This window comes from Azolla caroliniana, unplaced genomic scaffold, assembly GCF_043228905.1.
Source record: "Azolla caroliniana isolate FFs.n. ecotype wild unplaced genomic scaffold, voAzoCaro1.0.p SCAF_12, whole genome shotgun sequence".
In the NCBI taxonomy this organism is placed as follows: Eukaryota; Viridiplantae; Streptophyta; class Polypodiopsida; order Salviniales; family Salviniaceae; genus Azolla; species Azolla caroliniana.
This window is the reverse complement of record NW_028230447.1, coordinates 20,808,192-20,816,478: the sequence shown is the minus strand read 5'-3', so window position 1 is coordinate 20,816,478 and position 8,287 is coordinate 20,808,192. Positions and strand designations below refer to the sequence as shown.

The 8,287-nt window shown below is 39.9% G+C and overlaps 1 pseudogene; it reads right to left on the bottom strand.

Moving 5' to 3' along the window:
* Positions 1–2,144: 2,144 nt before the first annotated feature.
* On the bottom strand, positions 2,145–3,674 carry LOC147857457 (uncharacterized; annotated as a pseudogene).
* Positions 3,675–8,287: the final 4,613 nt, after the last annotated feature.

Below are 8,287 nucleotides of genomic sequence, written 5' to 3'. Positions count from 1 at the left end.
AGAATTATAGCAGAAGAATGAAAGCGAGAAAGAAAGAGACAGAGGCGTTCTCCTTGTCCTTCCCCGCCTTCTGTCTCTTCTGCAGAGAAAACACAGGAAATCAAAAAATCGAATCTAGGTCAGAAATGAAGCAGAAACGAGGAGGAGGAGGAGGAGGAAGGCGGGATTTGAGCTTGCGACGTGATGCAGAAAGAGAAAGAATCGAACTAAAAAGGAAAATGAAAGAGACATGAGAGAGAAATAGAAGAGATTTTAAATACGTGAGAAGGAGAGAGCTATGTATGTATTATGTATGTATGTATGTATGTATGTATGTATGTATGTATGTATGTGTGTATGTATGTATGTATGTATGCATGCATGCATATAGGGTATGTATGTATGTATAATGTATGCATGCATATATGTATGTATGTATGTATGTATGTATGTATGTATGTATGTATGCATATATGCATAGATAATAGAAGAAGAGGAAGTATATGTATGTATAATGTATGTATAGATAATAGAAGAAGAGGAAGTGTATGTATGTATAATGTATGTATGTATGTATGTATGTATGTATGTATGTATGTATGTATAGAAGAAGAGGAAGTGCATGTATGTATGTATGTATGCATCCATGTATGTATAGAAGAAGAGGAAGTGTATGTATGTATGTATGTATGTAAGTTTGTAATGCATGTATGTATGCATGCATGTAGGATATGTATGTGTGTATGTATGTATGCATGCATGTAGGGTATGTATGTATGTATTGGTGAAGACAATGCACCACCATGAAAGAGACCATGGAGGGATGAACTTTTTTTTTTTAAAGAAGAAATATCCTTTCATTAGTATAAACACTTTACACGATTTCAAATAACATGTTGTGTTATTCGAAAAACATAACATGTTGGCGCCCACCGTCAGTATGGTTGTTCCCACCACCAATCACATAACTTGGTTAAGGAGTGGTGGAGTGTTCATACTATTTATCCTTGAGGAATGGGACCTAAGGAAGAATGCACCAGATCAATGGTAGCTTGATGGTAGGTCAGTTTTTTTGTAATAATTGTTCATAACTAATGAAAGGATATTTTTCCAGGAAAAAAAAACATGTTGGTGCCCGACCCCAACCACGCCACCCCCCATTGAAGAAGTAACAGCACCCGAATAGTCTCTATCACGACTGATGCAGCCAAATGAGGACCACGCATGAGACGGCACGAATTTTGTGCGCTCGATTGAAAAGGAGCAATGCTCGAAGGAAGATGAAGGATGATGAGCCAATTAAGGGAAAAGATGGTAGAGAGCAGGTTGCACTTACGGATGTCTGGTCATCAGTAGGTGTGCAACACATGGATGTAGATCCGAAATTTGCTAGTTGTGCAATCAAAAAGTGCATTGATATGACCTCCCTCACCATAGATATATGTGTTTGCCCTAAGGACACCCCATGTAATTCGAGAACAAACCAAACACCCCTTATTTAGCTTCGATGCCTCCTCTCCCGTGGAACCTCTCCACCATTCAATCATAATTTGGTCTTCGTAATGTTGTATCCAAGCTATGCCATGATGAATTGGTCGATGTGGCATGGTTACTCCATCACCCTCTCCTACCCACCCCCTCCCTAGAATACATGGTGTTGCTCCATGTGAATCTCATCTCAAACTTAGGCTATGAAATTTTGGTTAAGCTCATCTACCCAATTGAATTAGTCAAGGTGATGGATACGTATGCATTAAGGAAGCATTTGGTATCGCAAGGAACTATACATGTTTGCCAAATGTTTCTTTGTTGAGATTGAATTCATCAAATAATCATATATGTGTGACCATAGATTGAAGCATGCGTGATATGCGTGGTATTCGACATCCGCAATATTCGTAGTATTCGAGAATATAAAATTGCTCCAAGAATATTATAAAACCATTCGTTTATGGAAAATAAATTTATATAATAAAAATTATTCAATTCACTCAAAAAAAAAAGGAAAAATCACCAATTTATAGAAAAATGGAAGGTCTTCAAAATCACACTAACATAAGAAAGAAAAGTTTTAATTAAAGCGATTATGAGCCGTTATATTGTAATTTCTAAATTCTAGGTTCTAACTTCTAACTTCTAAGTAATGCTTCGAAATGCTTAAGACTCTATGCACTATCACATTCATCATCCGTATCTTCAAGCTCATCCATAATGTCCTTATGAGCTTCATTTTCATCAATAGCTTGATTTTGCATTCTCAAAAGTCTCTCATCATCTTCTTCTTTGTTGATCATATCTAATGTTGCTTCAATTATGCATAATCCCCTTTCCTTTATTCTTCTTATGAGACAATGATTTGCATGTATGTAAACCAATTTCTCAACATGAGCATGAGTCAATCTATTTCTTTTTTTTGTATGTATCGATGAGAATGTACTCCAATTTCTTTCACAAGAAGATGCACATGAACCTTGAGAAAGCACACGAATTGCAAGCCTTTTTAAGTTTGGAGTGCTTGCTCCAAATGTTTCCCACCACTTAATTGCATCATGCATTCTAGTTGGATCATTTGCCATAGGAACTTGAAATGAACTCTTTTGTTGAGTTTTATAAGCATAGAATTCATCTAATAAAACACCACATAAAGGTATATCACCATTAGTATACCGCATAATAGTTTCCATCCAACTTGTATTCAGCTTCTCATCAATATCTTGAATTTTTTCTCTCCAAATTGGATGTAAAATAAAACCAGTTGCATGCAATGGTGAATGTAGCATTGTCCATCTTTGCATACATATTTCCCGAATTTCATCAAGCAATAAACGATCTACATCTTCAATGTGGTTTATTTCTTCTATCATACGATGAGTACATTCATAAATTAAACCCATGGTTGCACCTTCTCTATCCGCCAATCTAAGAACTTTTAGGATAGGCTTGCATATCTTTATGATCTTCTTTATATTTGCCCAAAAAGAAACATAAAGTATAATTGAAACTATTTCTTCTCCTAGTTGTGTTTTTGATCCTTTCCATTGACACCATTGTTCATTAACCACCATTCTTCGTAATCCACCTTTGACTCTGTCATCCAATAAGTTTGACAACATGATAAAACTATAGGCAAATCTAGTAGTGGAAGGCTTTAACAATTCTTTCTCACTAAACTTACGAAACATTGCCAAAGAATATTGTTTTCGTGTAATAAACACGATTACCTTTGTAGCTAATTTCAAAACATCATGAACCCAAGCACATTTTCCAATTCTTCAAACAACAAATCGATGCAATGACATGTGCATATGGTAAAAAAGATCATGGGCCACTCTTTCTCTATCATCCTCCCAGCTACTACACAATTAGTTGCATTGTCCATACAAACTTGCACAACATTTGATGGGCCAATATCAAGAATAACATCCTTTAAAATCTTAAAGATATACTCTCCCGATTTATATTCTCCACTAGTGTCAACTGATTTCAGAAACACAGTGCCATACGCAGAAGTAGCCATCACATTAATTATTGGTCTATTCTTGGTATCTGACCAACCATCGCTCACAACAGTGCATCCAATAGTTTTCCATTTTTCTCTAATTTGCATAATCTCATTTTCAACATATTTCACCTCTTCATTCAAGTGCTTTTTGCGCAATTGATAAGGAGATGGTGGCTCATAAGACGGCCCAGCAAGTGCCGCAGCTTTTATTAATTCACGAAAATATGTACTTCCCACTTTTACATCCGGTATATCCTCTACAAAAAAAAACCTCCTGATAGCTTCATCAACATTTTTATCAAGTTGCTTTTGCCATAACATCTTCAAAGGTACATTGTCTACTTTCATATTTTTACTTGATGCATTACCAAACGATGATGAAGGCATTTCATTGATAGACGTTGATTCCACATTCGCATCAACATTTGTGCTACAATTTTCAGCATTACATTCCATTGATGACTCATCATTCATGTCAACATTTGCACAACCAGATACCATTTTTTGTACTTCGGCTTTTATAACAGCATCAATTTGACGACATTTGTCAACACCTAAACCTTTCAAGCCCAACAAGTGAGCTCTGATTCGAAAGGGGCCACCAACAAATACATGGTGACAATGATTGCATTGAACAACAGGCATACCCTTATCATGTTTTCTCAAAATGGCCACATGATTCCATTCGAAGCTCTTTTGTTTCACCATTGTGTAAATTAACCTTCAGCCTTTGTTGTTCCCTGGACCCTAACCTATGAGAATAACTAAAAGAATTAGGCGACAATGAACTATTCCATAATGCAACGTTCTTTCATTGCACTCTGATTTGGTTTTTTCTGCACTTTGGAACATGCACAAGCAAAGGAGACTCTTCATTCCTTTGGTTGCATTGTTTATTAGAGCAACTTCTTCATAGTACATATGCACATGGATTTTTTCATTTCTATATTTTGTTGCATAATGCAGAATAAACAAAATCTGACTACAAGGAACGAATTATGATTTATGAAATGAAATTCTAGAACAAATTCGAGAACAAAAAATTCGATGAAAACCAAATTCGAGAACAAAAAAAATTCTCTCTCTTCTCTCTCGTGAGAGAACAAAACTACACGAAAGAGCATATATTTCTTGCAGGAAAATCAGAGGAGAAGCAAGAGCATACCTGAATCTGTTGTTTCTGTAGACTGCGAAGAAGAAGAGATTGCGCGCAGGAAGATGCAGAGGAGGATTGGAGCTTCAATGGGAGCAGGCGAGAGAGAAAGGCAAGAAAACAGAAAGTCTCTGTTCGCTACTCGTCGACTGAATTTTTTCCAAAAAAAAAATTAGGGGAAAAAAGGGGGAAAAAAAGGTTAACGAATATTAGAAGAAATATTCGTATACGCATTCGTTGGGATTCGTGGGGGAGGCCCCACGAATGCGAATATTTCAATCTATGTGTGTGACTATTATGTTTCATATGGCTCTTTAGGGCTTGGCTAGAGGTGTCATGAACATCATGGTGTCTCCTAGACTTGAACCCAGGACCTTGTAACACATAATAAAAAACCTAACCATTAAGATAGCCCATTGCCATATGTAATATATAAAGAGTAACATATGGAAGCTTGTAGAGACAACTGGCTCAACCAGATAGCAATAGAGAATAGATCGAAGGTTTAATGGAAAACTCGAAAATACACAAAGAGTACGCCAGAGAGACAAAGAGAGCAAAACACACAAAAATTTATTTCAAAATAAACTATGTACTCTGTACATACAATGTGCTTAGAGAGCACTTTTATACAAGTCCTTAAAAGGATTGAAAGAAGTACTTCAATGCTCATAACTGAGCTCAGACACTAACTCCTAAAAATATGCCTATCTACTAGGTTAGGATCGTAGGCCTCTAACGGCCTACCGGTATCACACCGATCTAGATCTCTATTCCAGCCACCGATCCGATCCGGGCCTAGCCGATTGGTCTTCATCCAATCCGGCTCTCGGCTTGTTCAGTAGATCCAGCCCATGTTGAGCGTGTCCGCTCAACACTCCCCCTCAAGCTCAACTTGAGGTGGGTGTGTTGTGTCAGTATCCGCCGATCCTTTTCTTCGGCTCCTCTTGGAGTCCTCACACCTTGCTCGTGCTCCTCGACTCGTCCGGTTCCACGCACCTCGACCTTCTCGGTCGGCTTGTCTGCTCATCAAGCCCATCTCAGCTCCTTCATTGCTGTGACTTCGACACTTCTTGACCCGCTGGCTCCTCCATGTCATTGTCGTCTTTCGCTACCTTCTCGTCCACTTGGCCTTCATGTGATTCGGCTCCTTTGAATTGAATTGTTCAAACGAATCGACTGCCTTCAATTCGTTCTCGCTCTTGTCCGAATTGGTTGTCTCCAATTCATCTTCAATCTTTAGGCCTTTCACCACATCAGACCATTTCCGGGTCTTGACCTTCATTTTTTGGTGTCGCAAACCGCGGTCATTCGCGTGTACATGTAGCATTCGGGGCGGGACCACCGAGGTCTTGGACCGAAAAGAGATAGATCCGGAAGAACCGAGTTTCGTCGGTTGTGACGCCGACCGGAGAGTTTTTCGGATATGTTTCAAAGGCAACCGAGAGAGAGAGAGAGAGAGAGAGAGAGAGAGAGAGAGAGAACACGTGCACACCACTTACTCAACAACACAACTCTTGCATACAGAAACCGGGAAGAAAGAAGTGCACCCGACACCGACAGAGACACAATTATGCACAACTATTATATATATACATGAGCAGTAGATTAGATTACATCTCCGGCTTCGAGTGGGACCAACATACCAGATATAACAAATGTCTGCAGGCAAGATTCCAATCGGGGAGTACTTGGGCTTGCCGTCGCAAGTGGAGACCTTGCACAGAAGACACAACAGAAACTGAGACCTTGGAGCTTACGAACTCCAACCAAACTAAACCCTAAACACACCAAAAACGGAACCCCCACCCAAACCCTAACAGACAACAAATAAAAAACAAACCCCAAATCCGATTCGGCAAACTGTACAAAATAGAGAGAGACCAAAACCGGGGGAAAAACCTAAAACGAGGGGCCCCTTTACAAAAGACTCTCTCCCTCCTTTTATAACCCAAGGAGGGGAGGTATGTTACAAAATCCGTCCAATATTCCTCTTTTTTAGAGGAGATATGTGACTACCTCGATTCCCTAAGTGATTGATGAGGTACATTAAACACCCTCACTTCCACACTCCCCACACTACTCTATACGTGTGCATGTGGACCACTGTACAAATCACATTTATTCCTTCAATAACTCTATTGGCACCTCTTGCACCCTTCACTTTCCCCTTTTATTTTATATATGTTTTACAAATGTACATGTGCACATGGTGCACATTGCTTACTTCACCCATTCCACCCGGTTTTCTCATTGTCGTCGGAAATATTCACGACACTGGTCGGCTCTGTCCTTGACTCTATCGCCGCTTGTTCTGACTTTATCGGATGTGCCAACTTCTTAAGTCGACTCGCTCCCTTATTCTCAATTGCTCCCCTGTTTCTCTTTCGTTCTCCTTCTCTCCGACTACTTCTTCGATACCTTTACCTGTTCTCCCCGTTCATGTATTTGTTCTTCCCCTCAAGTGCAACACGTTGAGATGTTGTCGCCCAAACATCTTCGAAAATTGTTGCAACTTGTTCGATCCAAGTGGCTTGGTGAAGATGTCAACAACCTATCGATCTATTCGAACATATTGGAGTTCGACGTCACCGCTCAGGACCCGCTCACGCACAAAGTGATAATGCACTTCGATGTGCTTGTGTGCGAGCATGGAACATGAAGTTCTTGGCCAACTACATGCTATGGATATTGTCATAGTAGATCGGGATCAGAGTCAATACTTCAATCCAAAGGCCTTCCAACAGCAACCGAAGCCATATGGCTTCACAGGTCGCGATAGTAGCTCCTTGGTACTCAACCTCAATGCTCGATAGAGACACTATAGGTTGCTTTTTGTTGCTCCACACAATAGTTGCGCTCTTGCGAGAAAACATAAAGCCAGATGTTGACCGACGATCCGACGCATCACCAGCCCAATCACCATCAATATAACCGACTAATTGTTCGGTTATACCATGTCGTACAATAGACCCCTATCCTTAGTGCCGCTCACATATCGCAGTAGGTTACGCACGCACTAAAGGTGATCAACGGTCGGTCACTGCATGTATTGTCTGACCACTCTGACCGGATAGCTTATGTCGGGTCGGGTGATGGTCAAGTATATGAGGATTCCAACAATTTGTCGAAACCGTTTCTCGTTGTAGGCGGTCTGGAGTTGAGACAGTCGACAATCAGTCATGTTGAACTTGAATAGGATATTCAACACATAGTGTTGCTGAGACGATAATATGTCGTCTAGGGTGTGGATCACTTCGATCCCGATGAAGTAGTGAAGGTCCCCCAAATCCTTCATTTCAAAATGATGCCGCAAGGTGAGATTTCACGCAACTGATCTCTCTGAGGTCGGGTTCAGTGACAACCAAGTCGTCGACATATAGCAGAATGCATAGTGGACCTTCTGGACCTTTCAGGATGAACAATGAAGAGTCTGATTTCAATGGAGCAAACCCCAATCCTCAAGCACCTCTGTGTGATCTTCACGTTGCCATGAGGATTTTTGGCTATGGTAAGAAAACTGGGTTGGGCGAATAAAAATGGGATGTGCAACATTGCACATGCACTTAAGAATTTGTAAATAAGAATAAGAAAGCAAATGTAAAAGGGAAAGGTGAAGTGTAAGGTGCTAAAGTACACCAAAAAGTTCGTAA